This window comes from Melanotaenia boesemani, chromosome 22, assembly GCF_017639745.1.
Source record: "Melanotaenia boesemani isolate fMelBoe1 chromosome 22, fMelBoe1.pri, whole genome shotgun sequence".
Lineage (NCBI taxonomy): Eukaryota > Metazoa > Chordata > Actinopteri > Atheriniformes > Melanotaeniidae > Melanotaenia > Melanotaenia boesemani.
This window is the reverse complement of record NC_055703.1, coordinates 29,077,131-29,090,944: the sequence shown is the minus strand read 5'-3', so window position 1 is coordinate 29,090,944 and position 13,814 is coordinate 29,077,131.

Below are 13,814 nucleotides of genomic sequence, written 5' to 3'. Positions count from 1 at the left end.
AATCGACTAACCAGCTCACTAAACCCTTGTCGAGGTTATGTGCGCTGAGAAGATGATGGGCTAAAATGTGGGGTTGAATGCAATTAAACGCAGAAGAAAAATCAACAAAAAGCAAACGAGCCAAAGTCTGTGCCTCCTCCAGGTGACCAAGAACCAGGCTGAGGACGGTATTCACCGCATCCTCAACACCCCTCCCTGCTCTGTATGCAAACTGGAGAGGGTCTAAGGTGCCCTGAGTTGAGCCCAAAATCTCAGCCTTTATCATCTTCTCCAGGGTCTTCATGACTAGGGAGGTAAGTGCAACAGGGCGAAGATCATTCAGAGATCTGGGGTTCTTATTTTTGGGCACTGGTACAATAATGGAGTCTTTCCAAAGACGAGGGACCCTGCAGAGCTGCACTGACTTACTGAAAATAAAGGTAAAAATGCCAGCCAATTGCTCTGCACAATTTTTCAGCAGTCTGCCCCCAATGTTATCTGGTCCAGGACTTTTCCTCTCCTTCACACCCTTAAAAAGTTTAAGAACAACATCCTCATTTATGACTGCTGGTACGACCCTCTGTGCAGAGGGAGCAACCCTAAATACCAGCATTTCCTCACTAAAATCATCAGAGTTAAAGCGATTATAAAACCTATTTAAATCACCAGCTAGTTCTGAATCTGACATACCCGCCAGGGAGATAGGGGCTCTGGTAGCCTGTAGGCCCATTATAGATTTAACACCATCCCATGCAGGCCGAGAGTTTCCTGACATTAAAAGGGATTGTACCTTATTTTTATATGCAATTTTTGCAGCTTTAAGTTCCTGTTTCGCCTGTTTTTGTAATTCCCTACTGCGAGCAATATCTCCACTATTAAAGCTGATATTCCTCTGGTTGATAGTATTTTTTACAGATTTGGACACCCATGGCTTGTTATTTGGAAAGACAGAAATTAATTTCTTTGGAATAATCAAATCCTCACAAAATTTGATATATGATGTAACAGTTTCCGTCAATTCATCCAAATCCGCACAAGTATCTGTAAACAAGTCCCAGTCCGTGCAGGAGAAACAGTCCTGCAGACACTGAATGGAGTCTTCTGACCAGACCGGAACTAACCTCTGCTCAGGTTTAGTTCCTTTCAGGACCGTTTTGTACGTCGGACATAAATAGACCACACTATGATCTGACGAGCCAAGAGGTGCTCTCTGAAAGGATTTATAAGCACCCTTTACGGAACCGTAACAGTGGTCCAAGCACCTCGTGTTCCTGGTGGGACAGGTAACATATTGTTGAAAGCCCGTGAGTGACTTCCCAAGTCTACAGTTATTAAAATCCCTCATAATGAAGCATGGAGCATCCGGAGATATATTCTGAAGTCTGTGGATAGTATCCGTAATGACCCGTGTAGCATTAGCAGTATTTGCCCTCGGGTGGATATAAACCAAGGTAATAAATATCTGTGGGAATTCCCTCGGAAGGTAAAAAGGACGCAAGGAGACGGAGAGAAGTTCGATGTCGGGAGTGCACATTGTGACCCTGATTTTAGAAGTGTTACACCACTTCTTATTGACATATAAACAGAGACCCCCTCCCAGTGATTTCCCCGTCACTGAGGGGTCTCTGTCAAGACGCAGCGGTCCACCAAAGCCATCGATTTCCAAATCGGACTGGAGATCCTGCTGTTTAAGCCACGTTTCAGTCACAGCAATGAGGCAATATCCTGCTATGTCTCCATGCTGCTATGCCACTATGCAGCCAGATCACCATGTCGCTATGTCACCATGCCGCTATGTCACCACATTGCTATGTCAACACGTTGCCATGTCACCACATTGCTATGTCACCATGTCGCTATGTCACCATGCCGCTATGTCACCATGCCTCTATGTCACCATGGCGCTATGTCACCATTCCGCTATTTCACCATGTCGCTATGTCACCATGCCGCTATGTCACCACATTGCTATGTCAACACGTTGCCATGTCACCACATTGCTATGTCACCATGTCGCTATATCACCATGCCGCTATGTCACCATGCCTCTATGTCACCATGGCGCTATGTCACCATTCCGCTATTTCACCATGCCGCTATGTCACTATGCCACTATGTCACCACATGGATATGTTACCACGTTTCTATGTCACCATGCCGCTATGTCACCATGTTGCTATGTCACCATGTTGCTATGTCACCATGCTGCTTTGTCACTGTGCAGCCAGATTAACATGTCGCTATGTCATCACGTTGCTATGTCACCACGTCGCTATGTCACCATGTTGCTATGTCACCATGTTGCTATGTCACCATGTTGCTATGTCACCATGTTGCTATGTCACCACATGGATATGTTACCACGTTGCTATGTCACCATGCCGCTATGTCACCATGTTGCTATGTCACCATGCTGCTTTGTCACTATGCAGCCAGATTAACATGTCGCTATGTCATCACGTTGCTATGTGACGACGTCGCTATGTCACCATGTTGCTATGTCACCATGTTGCTATGTCACCATGTTGCTATGTCACCACATTGCTATGTCACCACGTCGCTATGTCACCACGTCGCTATGTGACCTTGTTGCTATGTCACCATGCCGCTATGTCACCATGCTGCTATGTTACCATGCCGCTATGTCACCATGTCGCTATGTCACCACGCTCCTATGTCACCATGCCGCTATGTCACCATGTTGCTATGTCACCATGCTGCTATGTCAATATCCCGCTATGTCACCATGCTGCTATGCCACTATGCAGCCAGATCACCATGTCGCTATGTCACCATGCCGCTATGTCACCATGCCGCTATGTCACCATGCCGCTATGTCACCATGCCGCTATGTCACCACATTGCTATGTCAACACATCGCTATGCCACCATGCTGCTATGTCACCATGTCGCTATGTCACCATGCTGCTATGTCACCATGCCTCTATGTCACCATGCTGCTATGTCACCATGTCCCTATGTCACCTTGTTGCTATGTCACCATGCTGCTATGTCAATATCCCGCTATGTCACCATGCTGCTATGCCACTATACAGCCAGATCACCATGTCGCTATGTCATCATGCTGCTATGTCACCATGCCGCTATGTCACCATGTCGCTATGTCACCACGCTGCTATGTCACCATGCCGCTATGTCACCTTGTTGCTATGTCACCATGTTGCTATGTCACCATGCTGCTATGTCAATATCCCGCTATATCACCATGCTGCTATGCCACTATGCAGCCAGATGACCATGTCGCTATGTCATCATGCCGCTATGTCACCATGCCGCTATGTCATCACGTTGCTATGTCACCATGCCGCTATGTCACCATGCCGCTATGTCACCATGTCGCTATGTCACCATGCTGCTGTGTCACCATGCTGCTATGTCACCATGCTGCTATGCCACTATGCAGCCAGATCACCATGTCGCTATGTCACCATGCCGCTATGTCACCATGCCGCTATGTCACCATGCCGCTATGTCACCATGTCGCTATGTCACCATGCTGCTATGTCACCATGCTGCTATGTCACCATGCCGCTATGTCACCATGCCGCTATGTCACCATACCGCTATGTCACCATGCTGCTATGTCAATATCCCGCTATGTCACCATGCCGCTATGTCACCATGTCGCTATGTCACCATGCTGCTATGTCACCATGCTGCTATGTCACCATGCTGCTATGTCACCATGCCGCTATGTCACCATGCCGCTATGTCACCATACCGCTATGTCACCATGCTGCTATGTCAATATCCCGCTATGTCACCATGCTGCTATGCCACTATGCAGCCAGATCACCATGTCGCTATGTCATCATGCCGCTATGTCACCATGCCGCTATGTCACCATGCTGCTATGTCACCATGCTGCTATGTCACCACATTGTTATGTCAACATGTCGCTATGTCACCATGCCGCTATGTCACCATGCCGCTATGTCACCATGCCGCTATGTCACCATGCTGCTATGTCACCATGTTGCTATGTCACCACGCCGCTATGTCACCACGTTCCTATGTCACCATGCTGCTATGTCACCTTGTTGCTATGTCACCTTGTTGCTATGTTACCATGCTGCTATGTCACCATGTTGCTATGTCACCACGTCGCTATGTCACCGTGCCGCTATGTCACCATGCCGCTATGTCACCATTCCGCTATGTCACCATTCCGCTATGTCACCATGCCGCTATGTCACTATGCCACTATGTCACCACATGGATATGTTACCACGTTGCTATGTCACCATGTTGCTATGTCACCATGTTGCTATGTCACCATGCTGCTTTGTCACTATGCAGCCAGATTACCATGTCGCTATGTCACCATATCGCTATGTCATCACGTTGCTATGTCACCACGTCGCTATGTCACCATGTTGCTATGTCACCATGTTGCTATGTCACCATGTTGCTATGTCACCACATTGCTATGTCACCACGTTGCTATGTCACCACGTCGCTATGTCACCTTGTTGCTATGTCACCATGCCGCTATGTCACCTTGTTGCTATGTCACCATGCTGCTATGTCAATATCCAGCTATGTCACCATGCTGCTATGCCACTATGCATCCAGGTCACCATGTCGCTATGTCATCATGCTGCTATGTCACCATGCCGCTATGTCACCATGCTGCTATGTCACCACATTGTTATGTCAAAACGTCGCTATGTCACCATGCCGCTATGTCACCATGCCGCTATGTCAACATGCTGCTATGTCACCATGTCGCTATGTCACCACGCCGCTATGTCACCACGTTCCTATGTCACCATGCTGCTATGTCACCTTGTTGCTATGTCACCTTGTTGCTATGTCACCATTTTGCTATGTCACCAAGCTGCTATGTCACCATGTTGCTATGTCACCACGTTGCTATGTCACCATGCTGCTATGTCACCTTGTTGCTATGTCACCTTGTTGCTATGTCACCACGTCGCTATGTCACCACGTTGCTATGTCACCATGCTGCTATGTCACCTTGTTGCTATGTCACCTTGTTGCTATCTCACCATGCCGCTATGTCACCATGCCGCTATGTCACCATGTCGCTATGTCACCATGCTGCTATGTCAGCACGCCGCTATGTCACCACGTCGCTATGTCACCATGCCCCTATGTCACCATGTCGCTATGTCACCATGTTGCTATGTCACCACATTGCTATGTCACCATGCTGCTATGTCACTATGCAACCAGATCACCATGTCGCTATGTCACCATGCCGCTATGTCACCACGCCGCTATGTTACCATGTTGCTATGTCACCATGTTGCTATGTCACCATGTTGCTATGTCACCATGCTGCTATGTCACTATACTGCTATGTCACTATTCAGCCAGATCACCATGTCGCTATGTCACCATGCCACTATGTCACTATCCCGCTATGTCACCAGATTGCTATGTCACCATGCTGCTATGTCACCTTGTTGCTATGTCACCATGTTGCTATGTCACATTGTTGCTATGTCACCATGTTGCTATGTCACCATGCTGCTATGTCACCATGTTGCTATGTCACCATGCTGCTTTGTCATTATGCAGCTAGATTACCATGTCGCTATGTCACCATATCGCTATGTCACCACGTCGCTATGTCACCATGCCGCTATATCACCACGTTGCTATGTCACCACGCTGCTATGTCACCTTGTTGCTATGTCACCATGTTGCTATGTCACCATGTTGACATGTCACCTTGTTGCTATGTCACCATGTTGCTATGTCACCATGCTGCTATGTCACCATGTTGCTATGTCACCACGTCGCTATGTCACCACGCCGCTATGTCACCACGCCGTTATGTCACCATGCCGCTATGTCACCATGTTGCTATGTCACCATAGCGCTATGTCACGACGTCGCTATGTCACTATGTTACTATGTCACCATGTTGCTATGTCACCACGCCGCTATGTCACTATGCCACTATGTCACCACATGGATATGTTACCACGTTGCTATGTCACCATGCCGCTATGTCACCATGTTGCTATGTCACCATGCTGCTTTGTCATTATGCAGCCAGATTACCATGTCGCTATGTCACCATATCGATATGTCATCACGTTGCTATATCACCACGTCGCTATGTCACCGTGTTGCTATGTCACCACATTGCAATGTCACCACGTCGCTATGTCACCACGTTGCTATGTCACCCCGTTGCTATGTCACCATGCCGCTATGTCACCATGTTGCTATGTCACCATGCTGCTTCGTCACTACGCCGCTATGTCACCACATCGCTATGTCACCATGCCGCCATGTCACCATGCCGCTATGTCACCACATTGCCATGTCACCATGCCGTTATGTCACCACGTTGCTTTGTCGCCATGCCGTTATGTCACCACGTTGCTATGTCGCCATGCTGCTATGTCACTATCCTGCTATGTCACTATGCTACTATGCCACTATGCAGCCAGATCACCATGTCGCTATGTCATCATGCCGCTATGTCACCATGCCGGTATGTCACCATGCCGCTATGTCACCATGCCGGTATGTCACCATGCCGCTATGTCACCATGTTGCTATGTCACCATGCCGCTATGTCACCACATTGCTATGTCAAGACGTTGCTATGTCACCACATTGCTATGTCACCACGTCGCTATGTCACCATGCCGCTATGTCACCATGCCGCTATGTCACCATGCCGCTATGTAGCCATGCCGCTATGTCACCACGTCGCTATGTCACCATGTCATTATTTCACCACATTGCTATGTCACCATGTCGCTATGTCACCATGTCGCTATGTCACCATGCTGCTATGTCACCATGCCGCTATGTCACCATTCCGCTATGTCACCATTCCGCTATGTCACCATGTTGCTATGTCACCATGGCGCTATGTCACAACGTCGCTATGTCACCATGCCGCTATGTCACCATGCAGCTATGTCACCATGCCGCTATGTCACCATGCTGCTTTGTCATTATGCAGCCAGATTACCATGTCGCTATGTCACCATATCGCTATGTCACCACATCGCTGTGTCACCACGTTGCTATGTCACCATGCCACTATGTCAACATTCCGCTATGTCACCATGCTGCTATGTCACCATGCTGCTATGTCACCACATTGCTATGTCACCATGTTGCTATGTCACCACGTCGCTATGTCACCATGCCGCTATGTCACCATGCCGCTATGTCACCATGCCGCTATGTCACCATTCCGCTATGTCACCATGCCGCTATGTCACCATGCCGCTATGTCACTATGCCCCTCTGTCACCACATGGATATGTTACCACGTTGCTATGTCACCATGCCGCTATGTCACCATGTTGCTATGTCACCATGCTGCTTTGTCATTATGCAGCCAGATTACCATGTCGCTATGTCACCATATCGATATGTCATCACGTTGCTATATCACCACGTCGCTATGTCACCGTGTTGCTATGTCACCACATTGCAATGTCACCACGTCGCTATGTCACCACGTTGCTATGTCACCCCGTTGCTATGTCACCATGCCGCTATGTCACCATGTTGCTATGTCACCATGCTGCTTTGTCACTACGCCGCTATGTCACCACATCGCTATGTCACCATGCCGCCATGTCACCATGCCGCTATGTCACCACGTTGCTTTGTCGCCATGCCGTTATGTCACCACGTTGCTATGTCGCCATGCTGCTATGTCACTATCCTGCTATGTCACTATGCTGCTATGCCACTATGCAGCCAGATCACCATGTCGCTATGTCATCATGCCGCTATGTCACCATGCCGGTATGTCACCATGCCGCTATGTCACCATGTTGCTATGTCACCATGCCGCTATGTCACCACATTGCTATGTCAAGACGTTGCTATGTCACCACATTGCTATGTCACCACGTCGCTATGTCACCATGCCGCTATGTCACCATGCCGCTATGTCACCATGCTGCTATGTCACCATGCCGCTATGTCACCATGCCGCTATGTCACCACGTCGCTATGTCACCATGTCATTATTTCACCACATTGCTATGTCACCATGTTGCTATGTCACCATGCTGCTATGTCACTATGCAGCCAGATCACCATGTCGCTATGTCACCATGCCGCTATGTCACTATCCCGCTATGTCACCACGTCGCTATGTCACCACGTTGCTATGTCACCATGCTGCTATGTCACCTTGTTGCTATGTCACCATGTTGCTATGTCACCACGTTGCTATGTCACCACGCTGCTATGTCACCTTGTTGCTATGTCACCATGTTGCTATGTCACATTGTTGCTATGTCACCATGTTGCTATGTCACCATGCTGCTATGTCACCATGCCGCTATGTCACCATGCCGCTATGTCACCATTCCGCTATGTCACCATGTTGCTATGTCACCATGGCGCTATGTCACAACGTCGCTATGTCACCATGCCGCTATGTCACCATGCCGCTATGTCACCATGCCGCTATGTCACCATGCCGCTATGTCACCATGCCGCTATGTCACCATGCTGCTTTGTCATTATGCAGCCAGATTACCATGTCGCTATGTCACCATATCGCTATGTCACCACATCGCTGTGTCACCACGTTGCTATGTCACCATGCCACTATGTCAACATTCCGCTATGTCACCATGCTGCTATGTCACCATGCTGCTATGTCACCACATTGCTATGTCACCATGTTGCTATGTCACCACGTCGCTATGTCACCATGCCGCTATGTCACCATGCCGCTATGTCACCATTCCGCTATGTCACCATGCCGCTATGTCACTATGCCCCTCTGTCACCACATGGATATGTTACCACGTTGCTATGTCACCATGCCGCTATGTCACCGTGTTGCTATGTCACCATGCTGCTTTGTCACTATGCAGCCAGATTACCATGTCGCTATGTCACCATGTCGCTATGTCACCACGTCGCTATGTCGCCACGTTGCTATGTCACCACCTCGCTATGTCACCATGTCGCTGTGTCATCATGCCGCTATGTCACCACGTTGCTATGTCACCATGCCGCTATGTCACCTTGTTGCTATGTCACCATGTTGCTATGTCACCATGCTGCTATGTCACTATGCAGCCAGATCACCATGTCGCTATGTCACCATGTTGATATATCACCATGTTGCTATGCCACTATGCAGCCAGATCACCATGTCGCTATGTCACCATGCAGCTATGTCACCATATGCACCAGTTTTTCTAGAATTCTCTAGAAGTGTTATTTATCTTGTCAGGGTCGTGGCTAATGTTTCCTTCAAGATCTGTCACAGAGGAGATGGTTGTTTTCTCCTTGTTTGTTTTTAACTGATTAGCCAGGAACTTTCCAGATTTGTTGCCAAAGTTCTCCAAACGAAGTCTTTGCTCCAGGAATTGTGTTTTTATCTGTTATTTCATTGAGTTCAGGTTTAGTTTTCCTTGTATGGTTCAGTGTTTTCTTCTGGGGAGACATGGTACGCTCCTCTAAGGACTTTAAAAACATGTGTTTTTTGAGATGTAAACACAGACTTAATTGTGTTGAAAATCACACATACTGTTGATACAATTTGTATTTTTATTTTATTTTTTTAAACTTTTTTTTTTTAATTTTGAGGGTAAAAACGTCTTACTACGCCCTGTACAGGGTAAGACCAGGTTGTGTTTTTTTGGGACACAGAGCAGTCATCTACGTTTTAGACTCTTCAGGACCGCCTGCTTCATGTGTAGCTGAGAAGGTTCAGGAAGGAAAGTCTTCCACCTGAAAGTCGCTCTGTGGCGTAACTGCTTGGTGGATCTCGCACTGCATCTTGCCAGTGAGCTGAGCTGCTGTCAATCAATTCTGTCTGTGCATCCTGACCTGCCCTTTCTGATCACCCCACACCTCCCACCCAACCCCTGCAGTTTCAGGCATTTTTCAAATTTTAGCAGTGGGTGGAGTTACACAGAAAGTAGGGGGTGGAGCTCCACTTTCAGATTCAACATTATAAAAAGAAAGAAAAAAAGAGTAAAGTTACACTGTCAGATGCAAACATACTATATACAGGACACACAGAAATCCTGCTCATAGAAAACATAAGAGACCTCCTCCATATTTGCAAAACAATCTGGAGGAAACCCCGAGTCCACTCGACGGATCTCATATGGTTGACACATTCTGTAGAATCCAACAAGTTGTTAATAAATTTATTACTGCAGTTGAGCTCCGCATTGAGTTTAACTCAGTTGTGTTTCATTATTGATTTTATTGTCTCATTTGATGGTGCAGCACTCTGGGGCTGTAGGAAATGAATAAACAGACTGGCTGCAGGATTTACAGCAGAAACCACAACTCCTGCTTGTTCTGGGTCTGACCAGCTGTTTACAGAGCTGGCTCAGATAAACACAAAGATCTGCAAGCTGAATGGTAGAGACCACATGTCCTGAGCGGCTGCAAACACTCAGCAATATGTACTTGAAAACCAGTGTTCCCAGTTTGTGTCTCTGCTTGTTGACTTTCTCCAGCAAGCTCACCTGCTTCTGACAGCAACACCTGCCGGCCTGGAAAATGCCTCCAAGCTTTGTTTGACTACGCAGGGAGGCTGTGTTTACTCTGCCGCCTCCTGCCCTCCTTTCTGTTCTCCTCTCTGTGTGACAGTGTTGTAAGAACAGACGGCAGCCATGATGGATGGAAAGATAACAAAACCTCACACATCAGGCCACTGGTCTGGTGGGATGAAAACCACACCTCTAAAAACAAGAAGAAGGGATTCCAGAAAAGAAACATCATCTTTTCTTCTTTATTCTGATGGATGGATGGATGGATGGATGGATGGAGGGAGGGAGGGATGGATGGATGGATGGATGGAGGGAAGGAGGGATGGATGAATGGATGGATGGAGGGATGGATGGATGGATGGAGGGAAGGAGGGATGGATGGATGGATGGATGGATGGATGATGGATGGATGGATGGATGGAGGGATGGGTGGGTGGGTGGATGGATGGATGGATGGATGGATGGAGGGATGGATGGATGGATGGATGGATGGAGGGATGGGTGGGTGGGTGGATGGATGGATGGATGGATGGATGGATGGAGCACCTCTGGACTCAGCTGATAAGCGGCAGGCTCTGAGGAAGATCAGCACCCACAAGGCCCCAGGCCCGGGTAACATTCCTGGGCAGGAGCTCAGGAATGTGCAGACCAGCCAGCTTGTGTCTTGACCTCTTAAACATCACTGGACTAAGGCGCAGTGCCATCATGCATCAAGTCTGCCACCATCATCCCAATGCTGGAAAAGCCTCACTAGTCTCACTGATTACCGGCTCATTGCACCAACTCCCGTCATGATGAAGTGCTTTTCAGAGGCTGGTAAAGGAGCACATCATCTCCAGACTCCCTCCCATGCTCGACCCCTTCCAGTTTGCCCTCTGACTGAACTGCACAGAGAACGCCGTCTTCTCCGCTCTACACCGAAGCCTTGCACACATGGAGGAGGACACGCTCATGTGCGGATGCTGTTCCTGGACTTCAGCCCTAAATACCATCATCACACAGCACCTGGTAGGCAAACTGGGAGGCCCCAGCAACCCCCCCTGCAGAACTGGCTGATAGACTTCCTCCCTGACAAACTGCAATCTGGGAGGAAGTCTAGCAGCAGTCTACAGGTCGGTCTACAGGTTGGTCTACAGGTCAGTCTGCAGGTCGGTCTACAGGTCGGTCTACAGGTTAGTCTACCGGTTGGTCTACATGTCAGTCTACAGCTCGGTCTACATGTCAGTCTACAGCTCGGTCTACATGTCAGTCTACAGGTCGGTCTACAGGTCTGTCTACAGGTCGGTCTACATGTCAGTCTACCGGTTGGTCTACAGGTCATTCTCCAGGTCTGTCACCTGTTTCCAAACTCCTCATGCTGGAACTGGAACTGGACTTAGTTCCATATGTTATGAACCAACAGCAGAGCTGAACCTGACTTCTGAGTCCCTGCAGCAGCTTTAACAGCTGCTGGATAAAACAGACAGAAAACACAGCGACCAGGTGAGCCAGTCAAACACCTGGAGTGGTGCATCACAGACCTCCCACTGCCGTTCTTTATGCTGTGTAAACATCGTGGGGCAAATGTGGAAATCGCTCTGACCTGATTTGGCTCCAGCCAGAGACTTTCTCATCACAAACAAACCACGGTGAGAAGAAATGATTTTTTCTTTTGTAGTTTTTTGTTATTGGAGGGAAACATTCAGGTGACGTGATGAGATCAAGTATTTCCGAAATTTCCCCACTGTGGGACAAATGAAAGATTATCTTATGTTATTATTTAAACAACGATGTTTCTGTTGGAAAAGCCTGACCTACTGCTGCTGGCTGGAGAACAGACGTGATCCATCCATCCATCCACCCATCCCTCCATCCATCCATCCATCATTCCATCCATCCATCCAACCATCATCCATCCATCCATCCATCCATCATTCCATCCATCCATCCATCAGCCATCATTCCATCCATCCATCCATCCATCCATCCATCCATCCATCCCTCCTTCCCTCCATCCATCCATCCATCCATCCATCCATCCATCCCTCCTTCCCTCCATCCATCCATCCCTCCATCCATGCATCCATCCCTCCTTCCCTCCTTCCCTCCATCCATCCATCCCTCCATCCATCCATCCCTCCCTCCATCCATCCATCCATCCAGCCATCCATCCAGCCATCCATCATCCATCCATCCCTCCATCCATCCATCCCTCCTTCCCTCCATCCATCCATCCACCCATCCATCCATCCATCCTTCCATCCATCCATCCATCCATCCATCCATCCATCCATCCCTCCTTCCCTCCATCCATCCATCCCTCCATCCATCCATCCATCCCTCCTTCCCTCCATCCATCCATCCATCCAGCATCCATCATCCATCCATCCCTCCATCCATCCATCCCTCCTTCCTTCCATCCATCCATCCACCCATCCATCCATCCCTCCATCCATCCATCCATCCATCCATCCATCCCTCCATCCATCCATCCCTCCTTCCCTCCATCCATCCATCCATCCATCCCTCCATCCATCCATCCCTCCTTCCTCCATCCATCCATCCATCCATCCATCCATCCATCATCCATCCATCCTCCATCATCCATCCATCCATCATCCATCTATCCATCCATCCTCCATCATCCACCCATCCATCCATCCATCCATCCACCCACCCACCCATCCATCCATCCATCCATCCATCATCCATCCATCATCCATCCATCCATCCATCCATCCATCCCTCCTTCCCTCCATCCATCCATCCCTCCATCCATCCATCCCTCCTTCCCTCCATCCATCCATCCATCCAGCCATCCATCATCCATCCATCCCTCCATCCATCCATCCCTCCTTCCCTCCATCCATCCATCCATCCATCCTTCCATCCATCCATCCATCCATCCATCCATCCATCCATCCATCCATCCATCCATCCCTCCTTCCCTCCATCCATCCATCCCTCCATCCATCCATCCCTCCTTCCCTCCATCCATCCATCCATCCAGCCATCCATCATCCATCCATCCCTCCATCCATCCATCCCTCCTTCCCTCCATCCATCCATCCACCCATCCATCCATCCCTCCTTCCCTCTATCCATCCATCCATCCATCCATCCCTCCATCCATCCATCCCTCCTTCCATCCATCCATCCATCCATCCATCCATCCATCCCTCCATCCATCCATCCCTCCTTCCCTCCATCCATCCATCCATCCATCCATCCATCCATCCATCCATCCATCCATCCATCCATCATCCATCCATCCCACCTATTTCTACCTCAACATGGGTCTCTCTACATTACAGCTCTGTGCTATCAGTGAGAGCATGTTATAGCTGAACA